Raw genomic sequence first — 16,715 nt, forward strand, 5'->3', positions numbered from 1 at the left:
TGGGAGGTTCAGCAAAGGCATTTTTAAAGGGAGGATGCTTACTCTGCTCGAAATACTTTCTGCTCGAAATACTTTCAGTGTCTTTTATACAGTGGTCCTACAGAAGACAAAGAGGAAGAGAGAAATTTGAAGCAAAAATTAGTACTAAGGCCCCCAGACTGTTTGCAGGACACTAAAAGAATACTGTGATTCACAGACAGACAGAGTAGTAGTTGGGTATGCAGGTTAAGCCTTGAACCTAATGGATATAACTTACCTTCTTCATTACATGTTTGTTTCGTGCTGAAGTAAATAGGTTTTCTCTGTATACCCCACTAATGTTGCTGCAAGAGAAGAATCAGGCTTACAGCAGGTCTCTTAATTTAAATTGCTTCAATTCTGCATTTGCATTGTTCAGTGTGGCAGACCAGGCCATGGGACAGAAAAGATGCTGAAGGCTTGCATCAGGGTTATCACTTGCTGGTGTTTTCATTGCCCTTCTTTATGTTACCATGATAAATATAAAAAGAATGAACACAGAAGGATGTTTCTATTCTAATGTGCCAAGCATTATTTGCATTTAAAATTATTTCTAATGCAGATTGTGGTAAGTCTTTTCAATGTCTTGATTAAAAATCTGCAATTAAAAAAATAAGACTGATATTTCAAGGTGGTAACAAAACATAATAAATAAAAAGATTTCCAGAGTACAAATACTGCATCAGTGGATTCCAGCAAATTCAATGGAAGATGTACAAATAAACTTGCTGATCAGTCCTTTGTATGTTACATGCAGCACAGTACATTTAGATTCCATTTGGATACTTTAGTATCTTCTTATCTACTTATACATGTTTTCTTACTTATTTACTTATTTTGTTCTGTGTTGTCCTTGTTTTACAGGTCAAGCTTTTAGTAGCAGATGTTGCTACCTTGACAAACCTTTTGGGACTCCAACTTCATAAAGTAGGAGATGAAGTCCAAAGTACAGTTGACAAAGCTATATGAAAAAGTTGGGTACTGAAAAGGTGAAAGATAGCAATTCTTCCTACTTCTACAGAACTGTATGTAACAAGCTATTGTCTTGATTGTAATTAAGAACACTGATTACGATTTGTTTCAAGAAATCATGATAAAAATGAATAATTTAGTATGACAAATCTGTTAAAAGAATCACAGCTGAAATGAAGCATAGTGAAACTGCCTTCTTGTCTGTGGTATAATTTAATATCACTGTGCATTATGCATAATCAAGTTACAATTCTCAATTAGAAGTAAGAAATGTGATATGTATAGACAGGTGTTATTCCTACTGTTCTTACCCCAGATTCCTGCAGAAAGAATGAGCTGCTGTGGAATTTACTTATGAAGGGTATCACAAGAGCGGAGCTCCTTTATTAAAGTCAGATGAACAACTGCTTGAAACCTTATATAATGATCAAGTAAGTATTTAATTAATAGTAATATTAGTATATCAGTATCATTCACTATCTTGATACATTTGGTTAGTTTAAAGGTTTTGATTCCTCCCTGAATCTTTACTGCAGTGAGCTATATTTTCTCCAGATGCTTGTCCCGTGAAATTATATGTATGCTTAATAGCTATATATTCTAGGGAAAATTCCTGTCTCTGTGTAGGAGTTAACAAAATTACAGCTTTTCAAGCTTATATTTTCTTAGATTTTTTGAAATCTTTTAATAGCATGTTGTCATTTTGCTCTGTTTAAAAATGTCTTCTGTTGTGATTTACTGCAATAATAAGGTACAAGACAATTTGTTAAATTTTTCTTAGACACAGTTCCTGTATTTGAGATATTTTTTCATTAGAGCAGTTTTTTTGCTTGTATTTCTGTTTCTTCTGTTTATCTGCAAGTAATTCTGAAAAGTACATATGTGGAATATCTCACTGAACAAATGAAAAGTTTGCAAGAGAAATTAAACATGATAGGTTGTCACTTAGGTTTGGATGGAAGTTCAGCATACATGGTCTCATCTAGAAAGCATTTTGGTTGGATATGAACATATCAGAAGCTGACTGCCTGAAGATGCAGTAGGGCTATTTATTTAGGAACTCTTAGATATAGAGTTTTATGTTCATTTATCTGTATTACAGACCATCATATAGATTATATAGTCTAGTTACAAAATATGTGTCTCAGACTTATTATGGAGAATTTCAAAGTAGAATTAGTATCCTTTTATTATTAAAATTGGAGTAATTATTTACCTTGTTTTCCTTTGCTGTGGGCTGGAACATGGAGGACACACTGTGAACTATTATTGTTGAAAAAGTACTGCTGATTACCTCTCCATTTGACTTTAATATCTTTTATTGTTATCAACCATTTATTAATTTTTGTTTTCACTTGTAGGAAACTTAAGCAATTTAACTTCCCCCAACTATCATGTCGTAATTGCTCACCCTGACAAAAAAATGTCACTGAAACCTTTCTAAGTAAAGAAGATAACCTGTGTTGCATCAACACACCGATAATTTGATTCACTTAGACCAAGGAAAGGTCTGAGGTCTTGGTATTCTCTACGTGTGTTTCAGTGAAATCACCAAGTCTATCTGCCTTTCCAGTCTCCGTGCTCTGATTTATAGTGTGGTTCTGCATTTTTCAATTGGAAATAAATCTCTGACTTCTAATTTTTTTAATCACAAATTTAAACAGTGTGGGCAGCAATATGTTGAACTCCATACCAAAACATATATATACACTTCTGTGCAAGTTGAGGATCTCTGTTAAGAACAATGAATTTATTGTATTTTAATATGTTTAAGTTTCCTCATTGGTGCACATTGAAAAATTCGTCAGACTTGCACCAGATGCATCACGCAAGCAGAATTAAACACAAGTTAGTTTTTTCTGTTACTATTGGTTATTTTTATTTTGTTGGAAGAGAATTTATAATTAAAATTGTTATATAATTTATTGTTTATGAGTTTACAGTTAAATTGGAATTTTGTTTGTGTTTGTTTGTTTGTTTTGCTTTTGTAGATGTTATTTCAAAAAGAACACAGCCTAAGCTGGTAAAAGAATATACAAAGAGATTTACTTCAGTTTGTCTACAAGAGGGAGAAAAGTATTTGAAATCCTGTGCTGTCTCTTACTAGAAACATAGCCACATAAGATTTGTGTCTGTTTGGATTGTAAGTTTGCATGAACTGAAAATGGAAAAGACCAATGAGATCATCAAACCTGTTCTGCTTCTGATCCAGACTGATCAAATCCCTCGTATGCTACACACTGTAATGATAAGTAGTGCTGAAAGATCTATGGTTTGTGTTACATTGCTGCCGAGTGAGCTGCTGGCCATTGTACTAAGAATGCTTTTTGTAGTTCTCCCTTAAACACTCATCTGACAGGTTTTGTGGCAGCTTGAGAAACGTTTGTATTACACAGAAGCACTTTGATACATTTCAGAAGCTTTATACTATGCTATCTGCACGCCACATGATATTCCTGGCCTCCGTGACTACCCAGTTCTAGCCATTAATTCTCTGAGTACGAGAATTATTGGTATGTCTCAGGCAAAGTTAATTCAGAAGGGATATGACAGAAGAATTGATACTTTCCCAGAGCCTGAAGGACTTGTGTGAAGATTGAACCCTAAGTCTTATAATACGTGTTCATAGATCTTCGGAGGTTCTTCAAATCTCTAAATTCCAGTGACTTGTTTTATCCGCTTGTTGTTCAATGCTATATACAGGAAGAGCACCCGAGTAAACGTCCTGCTCTATTTATCAGAAATAGAGCATTCTCTATTGTGTATTGTCAGCAGTCTTCAAGCTCCATGCTCTTCGAGGTGTGCTGCTACAAAAGGTATTTAGACCTGAATTGACAAACCTTTGTGAAATAAGCACTCACCATAAAACAGTAACAATCTCAGGACTTCAGTGTTACATTCATCTACTTTTATCCTTCAGACTCTTCTGACCAGTGACAGTGTAATTAACTCTTTTCACTACCTGCTTTGTGAGTATCTTCTGCCTGCTCTTTCCATAAAAGCCTCCTGTGTAGTAGTCCTGCAACAGAGGTAGCATTACTGTGTCATTCTGCACTACATGGGAGATCAAAAGCAGTCTTCTCATTTTGTTTGAATGGCATGACTGTTCTAACACTACAGAATACTACAGAAAATTTGTTTCTAACTTTTGCTTGTCTCTAAAAGTGAAGAATGAAGTGTTAATTGATCACTTTTAATTCAGGGCACTTTATTCACTAAGATCAATCGTACTGAAAACATTAGAATCAGAAACGTATGCGTAATGTTGCTTTAAAACATTCATATTATCCCTTCAGTTTCTAAAAGCTATGCATGTAAGTACTTGGACAGAAAAAAAAAAGATATATAAAAGGTTTCTTTAAATTCTGGTATTTCGGCATGTAGGTGAGCCATCATTTTACTGCTTTTTTTGACAATGTGCTAATCTTCGGGAGAATGAAAAAAAGACTCTACAAATGCTGACCTTGGAATGTTCAGCAGAGAAAAGGAGTATGTTCCATTCCATGGAGAACGTGGATGGCAATGGTCAGGTGTTATGTTAAATTTTATTTATTTTTTTTCATCTCTTTGGTATGTAAATTAAATAGGAAATTAATACTGGCCCGAAATGCCATTTTATGAAATGGAATTTTTAAAATTAGCTTTTAAAAATTTTAAATTATTTTTACAAATTTAAAAAAAAATATGGCCCAAAACTGCTTAATAATCTAATAATAAATTTGTATATCTGTCTCTTGTACATGAATATTTAAAGATGTGCAAAGTATTAAGAAAGTGTCTAGGAACGATCAAAAAGAAAAAAAAAACTGCCGTAAATAATGGAACTGATTAAAAGAGTTGGTTAAATATTACATTTCTTATATTTCCTCTCTTCTTCTATCCTGTTGTCTTCCCTGGCATTTTCAGATCCCTTTCTCCACTATCCTTTATCAGACCTCTCCAGATGTCAGGCTTTCTTCCATGTTCCCTATCAGTTGAACAGGGTTTTAGCTGTTTCTGAGCCTCATGTTTGCTAATTGCCCAGCCAGTGTGCGTGCTAACTGAGTAGTAGTAGGTCAGCACGAACAGATCAGCAGTTCCCGGGACAATAACTTACTGTTCTCAGAACAGTGCTCAATGGATAAGTGTTCACATTGCATAAAATCAATGTTGCGTTGGTTCCAATGATTGATGGTCTCAGCAGGGAGGCCTCAGACTGAATTGGCTAATATATGCAGCTTGCCTCTTAGAGATACTTTCTCCAAGATACAGCCACATTTGAGTACATAGTGACATAAATACTGTATTGTTTGTGTTTGCAGAACAGAAAAACTTAAAACTTCAGTACTTGGGGGGCTAAGACAATATGCCTGTTGTTTTAAATCAATTGGATATATCAAGAAAAACTGTCTGGTACCTCAGTGGTTGAGAAGAGCACCTCAGAATGGAATAGTGATGAAAAGGAAGTGTGGAGAGAGAAAATAGGGGAAAAAATCAGTTAACATAAAGAATGTTATATCACTTATAAAGATGAGCTTCCCATATCATTAGTACAAAATGAAGTGTTTATGTATATTTGGTTTTTGGTTTTTGTTTTTCAGAAGGTAGAGGCTTGGTTACAACACTGTGAGGAAACTGTTCACAAAACCATGCGTCTCTACATTATGGAAGCAATACTGCTTATTAATAAAGCAGAGAGAACAATGGGTTGACCAGAAGCCCAAGTTGCACTTATTAGTTCACAAATCTAATAGGCTTCAGATGTAGAAATAGCACTCTGGATGCCCAGCAAACTGGACAAGGATTCTAATCAGTCCTGAAGCAACAGGTATGGATGTCTTGTTTAATTAATTGAAAATTAGTACAGTGAAAATAGTCTTATGGAAAGACAAGAGTGTCATATAAAATAATTTAATCTTGCAATAAATTGACGGTTCTTGGCATATTGTGAAAAAAAAAAAAGAAAAAAAATGTCTTTTGCTTCAGTTTCTGTTATGCCATGGACTTTTGTATCACATTTCCATTACTGGGTTTTCTGTGGGGTTATTCAGAGCAGAGATGAAAGGTAAAGGCAAAGTAATGTAATAGATGACCTTAATGTGACAGTGGCAGAGTATGCAAGACTGTGAATATTCCAGTGTATTTTTTGTAAGGAAGTCAAAACTGTTGGATCTATTTGTGTTAAATGGGATAATTTACGTTTAATGCAATTTGTTTTAGTCCCGCTTCAAAACAGCATGCTCCTTATGCTTGAATTTTGCTCCACCCTTTTTATAAAATGTTGTTCTGGTGGGAGTATTTTGTTCTTTCTCCTTTGTGAAAACTTCAAGTAGTTTGGTTTTTCATCTAGAAAATCTACCTAAAGAAAAAATAGGAATGAGGTGGTTAAAGAGTATCTAGAATATACTAGAGTATCTAGAATCATTCCTGTTATTGAGAAGGATCATCAATTTCTTTTTTGTTATTTCTCATAAGACAAATTGTAGGTCACTACTTGAAACTGTCAGGTAGCACACTTCAAGCAAAAGAAATACACTGTCACAAAGTACACAGTTCAAACTATGGACCTTTTTTGCTGCAGGATGATAGGAATATAAAGATGATCTAGAAAAACATTTAGCCAGATTGCTGGAGAATAGTACAATTAAAGGCTATTAAAAATGTTGGTCTAGATAGATATTTATTAGTTTTTTTTTAGTTTAGGAAATCCTGGCTAATGTGTCTGTGACATAAACCTCGAGGTTATTCATGTTCTTGATTTGACTTTTATGTTCCTTTTTTAAAAATTACCTTCTGCTGATTTGTGTGAAAGAGAGATAGTGGACTATAATTAAGCTTTATATGATCCAGGTAGGTTTTTTGGTCCCTTTGCAAGTACAGTTTACTACTATTTCATGTGATGACTCCTGCTGAGTGGACAACGTGTACTGGGGACTTTGGCTCTGTTGGTTCTGCTAGAATGGGCTAGGAAAGAAAATCTGGAACTCTGTGTGTGTGGCAGGTCCCTATTATCCTAAAGAAGTGGAGCGTTGGTTTGTTTAAGGGAAAGTGCCGTAAATATTCTGGGATGATAGAAAGCTTTATTCAGAATTTTGCTATTGAAATATCCTTTACTTTCATGCTGATATGAAACACTGAAGATCCCACAGGAACTTAAGGAAAAATTTCTTGACAGTGATGATGACAGAGCACTGGAACAGGTTTCCAAGAGAGGTTGTGGAATCTCCTTCTCTGGAGACCTTCAAAACCTGCTTGGACACAATCCTGTCTAACACGCTCTAGGTGACCCTGCATGTGCAGGGGGGTTGCACTAGGTGCTTTCTAAAAGTCCCTTCCAACCTTAATGATTCCAACCTTATGATTCTATGATACAGAGGCATAAGAAGCCCAGTAACATTGCTTGTTTTTTAAATTTTTAGACATTTTCAAAATCAATTAGGATTTGAGTTGTGATTCTCAGATATCTTGCTTGCATGCGGTATTACCCTCTGAGCCTTTAAGTCCATCTCAGCAAAAACAACACCAGTAAGCTTGTATGTATATTGCATAGTATAAATAATACAGGAAGTGTAGTGTTTGATATGTCTTTAATTCACTGCTGCATTTTTAACCACTTTTAAAATGTAAAAGCATATTTAGTCTCACACTAGCCACCCAGTAATTTTCTATTATGACTATATTTGCCTTTTTAAAATTACATGCAGTATCTGCATTTTTTTTTCTATTTGATATGAAACCTAAAATAATTTCCATAAGAAATTTCTATTATGTAACTCCAAGCATAATCATTGATATGGTGTTTTGTAATCTTTCTCTCAATTCCCTTACCTGTTTTTCAAAATTAAATCACTACACTCATCTAAGGTGTATTTCCAAACATTTTGTACAAAAAGTGTTCTCAAGCAATTAAGATACTATTTTTTTCAGTCGAGGGCATATGCAGATGGTAGCCACAACATTTGCAGTTCAACTTCATAAAAATCTGCTTAACAAAAATCCTTATCTTCATCCCATTCTTCTTTTCCTGCCTACTTGATTATCTTCAGTATTTGTTTTCCTTGGGATTGTCATCGATTGTCATTGGTGGTTCAAACATAGAGTTTGACCAGGATTTATTCTGGCTTCTCAGGAAGAAGAAAACAGTGCTAACTGGTACTGGAATTCATCTATTCTAAGAGGATTATTTAAACCTTTTTAGGTCACACAACTAAATGCTCTTATTGCCCTGTAGGATAACTAACTTCCCTCAGGCGATTGACAGAAGATCACGACCATTTGCACCGTAGATGTTCATGCTGAAGATGTAATAGCAATCCTTGTAGCTCAGAAAGCATACTTGGAATCTATTATATTTTACATACACATTTTTAAGAGTTTTGAAAAGAATTAATAGTATTTAAGCTAAACTTGGGCCTTCATGTGGAAAACCAGAGGTGGAATATTTATAATCATGAGGACAGCCTGTTTCAGAGCTTTTTTCCTATGTCTGCATTCTCGTGGGCCACTTCCATCTGAATCTAGCATTGATTTGAAAGAAAGAGCCAAGTGTCATCTTCTACTTCTGAGAATCCTTCAAGTTTTTAGCAGGTTCTCTGTGAGCAGGAAGATTTTTCTGTTAAATTTCAGATCACAAAACTGAGTATAGATTATCCTTGGGCGGTCATTTTTTTCACATTTATTTAATTAGTCTATCTTTAATTATTCCATCTTCAGTTATTTATAGTGTGTTTTATTCTCCCCTTGGAGGGCATATATGCATATCTCTAGAGCAAAGCACTCTTCTCCTATGATGATTCTGTATGAGTGCATTTCATTAACAATTTTAAGTGTTTATATAAACCAAAGTGTTCTCTCTCTCTCCGATATAGATATATTTTTGTTCAGGTAAGCTACAGTGTCAGACACATGTTGCTTGTTTGTGTACACAGAAACTTCCACTGGATGGGGACTGAAATAGGAAAGAATTCTCATTTTCTGTCTGACCTCCTGGGTCTCTAATTTCTTTAGAATGCTTTTCCTTCTAAACATGGAAGCACAATGACTTCACCCAGTGTTTCTCTAGCAGTTTTCATTACAGGATGAGAGACACTGTGGATATTATTTATTACAAATGATACATAAATGAGTTATGCATAGAAATTTAGGGATACTGTTCTTGTGGCCCAGTCATACAGTGTAGGGCAGTGTTACAGCTTACACCTTCTCATACTCCAGTGGTTACTATTTTAAAGAAACCACTAAAAATTCATGGATTTTGGAATGAGGAAATAAAATTAAATGGGTTTCTAAGGTGGCATTCAGATGATAATAAAGCTTGAGAAATAAAATTAAATTTACTCTGGCAAAGGTAATGTCTGCTCACATGCAAAGAGTGTATTGTTTGTAAGGAGAGGTGTTGGGTCCATAAGTGGTGATAAGTTCTGCAGTAACAGCTCTGAAAGGTCAGATATTACATCTACTTCTACATAAATGCACAATGCCTTGAACTGAGTCAAATCCTTTATAATTGATTGTAGTATTTACTATTCATAAATAATTAGTTAGGAATGTGGTATGAGACCTACTGATAACAGTTGAAACATTATGGTGTGTACTGTTTTTTTCATCTGAACAGCTCCCACATGGCATAATGACTCTGAAATGTTGGTTTAGGTCACCAGTTCCCAAGCTTTCTTTTTTTGATTGTCACAGTTACGCCAGTATTTGTGGTGCTCGATTCCAGTGCTTTTATGAGAAATACTCTTCAGCCAGTTTTGTACCTTTGATTGACAAATAATGGCTGATACTAATAACAATGTCTTCTTGACCTGTTTTAGCAAATACCAAGTTATATGTTTCTTAGAAATTCAGTGCTCATTCCTACATCAAATATGTATTTTCATAAGGTTTTCTTAGATCTCTTATTGAAACAAATGGGGTAACTTTTAAGCATGTCTCTGTATGTGTGCATACCTGAGTAATGGTGTGACTTTGATGCCCATTTATTTGTAAATTAAGTGAAATAAATACTTCTTGCATTTACTTAACTTGGATATTCATTGTCTAATCCGAAGAAGATGGATCCCAAGGATTAACCAAGATGATTTTCAGTATTTTTTTAATGGCCAAACAAATACATTTTTCACACCATTTGAAATGAAGCTTTTGCTAGAAAACTGTCTTCTTGGCTTCAGAGTGAAAAGATGCATCCAGAAGTCCTTGTTGGCTCAGTATTTATGAGACTCAGTTGAGAGAGAGAATGCTGAGACTTAGGCCTTTGAATTAGGCAAAACAGCAATGAGAATCTTGTGTTCCATCCTGTGTGACCACTGATGGGATATTTAACTCTGAAAAAAAAGTGTTGAAGTGAATGATTTTCATATCTAAAGTTTTAAAGTAGAATTTTTGAAGCTGTGCCACATAATAATTTTATGTGAATATGAAAGATTTACAATTTAGTTCATTAAAATATAAGGGGAAAGAGGATTCAAAATAAGTGATTTTAAAAAAAGAAAAAAAAGAAATCTGATATTATAGTGTTCCTTGCAATGTTAACTTTTTTTTAATGTATATGTTAGAGTTTTATATTGCTCTAGCCCAATCTCACCTAACAATCAATAAGTAGTGCTGTTGCAGCACCAGATGGCACAGCTGAAACACAAACCACCAAAGGTCATTCTGTGCCCTTGGTATGACAGTATATGTCTTCAGCTATTATGAGCAAATGGTGAGCAAATTATGAGCAATGTGTGGAATACAGTTAAAAAGTATAGAAACTGTTTGCTTGTTTTACATAAAGTTCATTGGAAATCTTTTTCTTGTGATTGGAATGGATAAGAATCCTCACAGCTAGGTTAACCTTGTAAACTAACCATCTATTTAAGCATGAAGCTGTCACATTATTTTATGGGTGTAGGCATGCATATGTTCATGGCTATTTCATAAATACAAATTGAAAACAAAGCCCTATCTTAGATAAGATATAGGATGTGTGATTATTTAGAATATGTGAAAAATATAATGCACAGCAAACAATTTCAGATGCTTTTGGCCACTGTAGGACAGCCAGTTATCTTAAAGCACATATTCCTTCTCTGTATCTTAACACCAGTCTTTCAGAGAAGAAAGTTTTCAATTTAATATAAAAAGTATAAAATCTGACTGTATTTTGCATGCTGTGCTCAAAAAATTCATATCAAAATTGTGCTCTGAGAGTAAATTAACCTCTATAAGCAATTGCTGCTGCCCGATGGGCAGTAAACTGATGTCCCTTTTTTCCAGTTGGAGCTGCACTTAAATCTATTTGGTAATGCTCTTTGACTTAAAAGGTGCAAAGAATGCTTAAAAAACATCTAAATTCTTTACTAATGCAGTAACACTTTTTGCTGATTTAATAGAGACTTGAGAAAAAAAGGGATTCTGTGATTTTATTTCTTAACATACTGAACTTCAATGGGGGCAAGCTGCAGGGCATTGTCAGGCCATCTGAGGAAGCACAAGTCCAGGCTTGCACCCTGCAATATGCTTTTCTGAGCAGTAAAGTCCTTTGGCTGATGTCTAAGATAAACTTATGGCAGATAAACTTATTTATCCTTATGGCTGTGCTTCTGTGAACAAGTAGAAACACAAATACTACCTTCTTTCATTAGGATTTTTTTAAAAGTAACTGTTGGTATTATTTCTGCTTTAGCCAAGGAATTTCTGACATGATAATCCATCAGGTTTTCACTGCAGAAAGACCTAAATTTTGCTAAAATGAGAAAGATGTTTGCTCAGACACACATCATCTTGCTAACCTGCTTCGGACAGCAGGCCTGGGCAGCAGCAATTAGCTTTCCTGTTCCTTGAGGCTAAATTCCAATCACTTGTGGCCAGCAATAAGTGATAGCTCTTTACAAAAAGGAAGGTAAGATTTTAAATCATGTGCATCTGCAAAGATTTTTTGCTAAAGATTTCCGTTAGTTCTGCCTTTATCACACACACAATGGGGCAAAGCAATCAGGAAAGCACAAGAAGGTGCTTATCCTTACAATGTTTTCTACTGCTTTGGTGAGGAGAAGTCTTCCTAGCCTAGGTAATCTTAACTAAATATCTTGGGGGAAATTACAGGACTTTTCCACAGCTGCAACAGTGTGCTAGGAGCAGCAACATGGGTGTAGCCATAAATGTACTTTGAAATGACTCAGGTGGCATGTAAGTTTGCTAAAGCACTCTGAGAGCCATTATAATTAGCTGGATATTAGCATTAGAGGGAGATCCTGAAAGATGCATCTTCTCTTCCTCCCATTTCTCTCTAATGTTTAATAACTTACCCTGAGGCTTTAATAAAGCCTTCTCATTAATTACTACCTGGCAACTCTTCAAAGCAAACGTAGGATTGTGTTGTACCAAGAAAATGCTATCTGGGCAGCCACGGGGATGCAGAGCTTCACTTAAGAGAGCCTGGAGCGGTGAGTACCCCGGCCACCCCTGTGCTGCGTGACTGTTTGCTGCAGCTGCTTCCTCTCCGTGTTCGGACACTTCCACGCTTTCCTCAGATCAACTGGATGTGGCATTTGACAAGAGACCATGAGAGAGCAGTCCCTATTGCTGCTGGGTTCTTTTCCTTTTGCAGGAGGCTACTAGAAGATGGGAAGTGCATGCATGCACTTATTTTTGTTCTGTTTCTTTTTTCTCTGGAGGAAAAAAAAAAAAGAGTAGGGAATATGATGAAATAATATTAATTAACAGTCTTTTCACCCCAAAATACAGACTGTTAAAAATGAAGTTATTTGTTCATTCTGTGATGCTTTTTGTTGCCTTTGTTGGCTTTTTCTTTTTTAAAGAGTTTTTGGAAACCTCAAGCTATTTTTTTTCAGAGAACTGGAGTGTTACCTTTACTTCATGGTTGTCACATAAAATGAAAGTCTTTGGAATTAAAGAATAATCTACTGCATATGGGACTCAGGAAGTCAGCTCCGTAGTTGACATTTGTAATGGCTCCTGCCTATTGTACAAGGCACAGAAAAACTGAGGGAAAGCTGGTAGGACATTAATTCCTCATATAGATACTAAGAAAAATCTCAGGAGGAGGAGATGTTAAATACTACTAGCATAATATTATTTCTCATGGAAGCAATTACTGTATTTGCCAGTAGGGTAATGCTTATGGCAGGTAGAAGGGCATATCATTTTTTTATGATGGACTGTAGTAATGCATGTAACAGCCTCTATTCGGGTACGTGAAGAAAGTTCTCTTATGGAATAGTTTACTTCCAATTATTTTATAAAGGATTGCTTATTCTTTTTCTAGACTATATGTTATTGATTCCTGTCAGAGATGAACTGATGGACTAAAACACTGGTCTAAGTTTTCTCGTGCTGAAATGTGAGTGGGAACAAAATCTTTTGCATTTGCCAGTAGTAAGAAAAGGCAAAACATATTTCCTATTTTATAGCTGATATGAAGAATAAACTCAAGATCTCTGCTATTATGTAACTTGAATAGTGATTCAACTTGTTTAATAATTGTATTATCTTCTTATGTTACTTCTTGTTGAGGATTTTGCTCATTTATACTGTTAAAATAGCTATGTTTTTCTTTTAAAAGTTTGAACTAGAAGCTGAGTGTAGAAATGAGGAAAGTAAAGGGGAAAAAATACCATTTTAGCAGTGGCAGGGTTTTGTACCCCACTTCCAGACCCTCTACAGCTGCTGTCAGTGTCTTTCAGTTGTTCATAGCAGGTGACACCACTGCAGGCTCTGCCTGCACTAAGTTTCTGCTGCACTGCTCAGCTGCCTCCTTTCTGTACATCAGTGTTACTGAATACTAACAATCAACAGAGCCTAATTAGCTCTTCTTACTTTGAAGTAAGCTCCTTGTTAGCTTTGACTGACACTCTTAATTGTAACTCTCTTGAGTTCTGTTTTAAAAATGTTTGCACACATCAGTCATTTGTTTTAAGTGACTTATTCTTATGGTGCTTAAATAGTAATCTGTGTATTTGGATTATGGGGTTTGTTTTCTTCCTTAAACCCTTGCTATGGTCGTTCTAGACATTGAACTGATCTGTGAATTTATGCTGGTTCGCTGAAGTGTTTATTGGAGTATGCTTGTTAGCCAGGAATTTTGGTATCTTCTATACTCTCTGCAAGAACCTGTTTTCTAGATGGGTGAGCATCTTTTGGGGCTTCTGTGTTTGATACATATTAGTTAATGCATGTTCGCTTGGAAATAGTACATAGTCTCTGGACATTATATAATGATCATTTTTTATGTACATAGTCTTACTTTTTATTTTTGAGACCCTTCAAATTACCTATCAGTCCTCATATCATCACCAGGTATGAATTCAAAAGAAAGTACCCTATACTCTTAGAACTTGTAATGCATTAATTTTGCAATAAACGATTGTACGTCACTGCTTAGTACTTGGAATGGCTAAATTAAATTGTGGTGTTCTCTATAAGAAATGAACATATTTGGTAGACTGAAGAAAAATCTTAAAGCAAAGTAGGAATTATTACAAATTGTGAATAAATATTCCACTTCGATGAATGTTTGTGTAAACATCTTCCAGTAAATATGGTACAGATTAGCTTGAAAAATGGAAATATATCATTGTTGAATAATTCAGTGTAGTAGGAAGAATTCGTATTCAAAATAGTTACCGTAAATTCTACAATTTTTAAGACTGAGCAAATTAATCATTTCTTCCCTGTAGGTAGGCTACTGTAAAGATACATAGCTTGCTCTTAATCAAACTACTAAACCAAGCAAGAATTTGCAAAAATCTTACATAAATTTAAACAAAGCTTATCTAACCTTGAATATTTCTAAATTTTCTGCTTTTGTAATCAATTCTATGTTCAGATTCTTTTCCTAGGTATAATATTTTATGAAACATGGAGAATCATTTTCATTGCTGATGCTTAGCTGCTTTGGTATTTCAGAAAGCAAGAGGTGTTTTCCTTGCTAATTATGAAATGCCTTGAATTTGTAAATTGCTTTTTATTTTTTTTTCTTATCTAAATGATGTATTTTGTACACTTGATTCATAGTTATTTAGCATGACAGTGACATACTTTGATAGTGGCATCTAGCTTCTAAGAACTGCATATCATTAAGTTGTGATGTTGCTGGCAGTTATTCCTTTTTTCCCCCTTTTTTTTTTCTTTTTCTTTCTTAATCTTATCAAATGGCCTGTATTTTTGTTGAAGTCAAAGACTGCAGTTTATGTTCACATGCAATACCTGACTAGTAGCTAGCTTCTACTCAGCTTCTTTTACAGTGGCTTTTGCAATATGCAGTAAGCTCAGTGTAGCCACAGTGCTACCACCAGCTGTACCAGAATTAACTTTCTATGATCTGTACATGAGCTACAAGAACCCCTTTCATGTTTTGATGAAGTGTAGGCATAGCCTAATTTAGAGACCACAAGTTCATGGTAAACACTTTGAGCATTATAAAATCAGCTATTACTAAAATGAGATTAAGCTCTGTATGGATTATTCCCTTCAATCATATGAAGTGCTGTTATTCAACTGTGTGTGAAGCTCCTAAACATTTCAGACTGGTTCTCTTTCTACTTCTCTGTTATCTAGGAGGGCAAAAGAGGTCAATGTCACAGAGACCTGGAAAAAGGAGGAGGAAGGACTGAAAAGCACTCGTCATGAAGAAAAAAAAAAATGTTGTGCCTTCTCCATCAGATATTTGTCTTCCTACTGGCAGGACTTAAGAGATACAGGCTTCATCTAGGTCCTTCCATTTTCAAATGTGTAGGTTTTCCCTCTAGTCTGAATATCTTACCTATCTAACGTGGGCAATAGAAGTGTTTTTAAAAGATGCTATTAGTCTGCACAAACATTCTTATTTGGGAACAGAAAGGTATTGCTAACATCAGGTCAAAGTAGTAGATGTTTGGCAGCAATTTTCTTTTGTTTACTTTGACGCATCATGGAGGCATGATGTGCTGAATACAATAAGACTTTGAAACATCATAGAAGAGGTAGGATGATTTAGTGAAATACAAGCTGTGAGTGTAAGTGTTGAGAATAACTAAAAAGGCCAGCTCCCCAGGAAAAATGTCATCTTTTCTGATTGAAGTCTCCTCTTGATAATTTCTTCTCCACAGCATACTCCTGTGATGCAAAAGTAAAAGACTTGGAAGTGAATAGAACGTAAGGAGCAAGAAACTACTGAACATTTTGGAGCGTGCTCCAACTTCTCAAACTTAAGCCTGTTAAATGCCCAACCTGTGAGATCAGGGAGCAGGCATGTTGCATCCGTCTACAGTGCTGAATGAACAAAATGTGGCTTGCTGCTGAAACCCGTTCCTTTAGAAGAATCAACGTCTTACTATCTACTACTATTTGTTACCAGAAGAAAAAAGGCCAAAATGGGCCTAAAAGCTTCATAAAATCAATCACATTGGTGTTTCTCACAGTATCCTCCTGGAATTTTTATCTTGTGGTATATTTTTTGGCATATTGAAACAAAGAGCAAAATAGTGGAATATGAAAAATCAAGTAGATGTACACATTTCATCCCTGTATGCTTTTCTTTTGCTACATTTTAAACATTGAACTAAATGGGACTGCAAGACAATTAAATAGTCAAGAAAAAGTTTACAGTCTGTGTAAACCAAACTTCTTAAACATTATCATTTACTTTAACTAATCATGCTAGCATAGGAAATTAAGCTATTTTCATAGTGGACTTCATGCTATAAAGTCAGATTTGGAAGCTGCTGGGTCGCTGAAATGAGGAGAAAAACAGACTGGAGGAT

Source organism: Tinamus guttatus, unplaced genomic scaffold (genome assembly GCF_059628265.1).
Source record: "Tinamus guttatus ecotype Peru unplaced genomic scaffold, ASM5962826v1 Tinamus_guttatus_pri_ptg000067l, whole genome shotgun sequence".
Classification (NCBI taxonomy): domain Eukaryota; kingdom Metazoa; phylum Chordata; class Aves; order Tinamiformes; family Tinamidae; genus Tinamus; species Tinamus guttatus.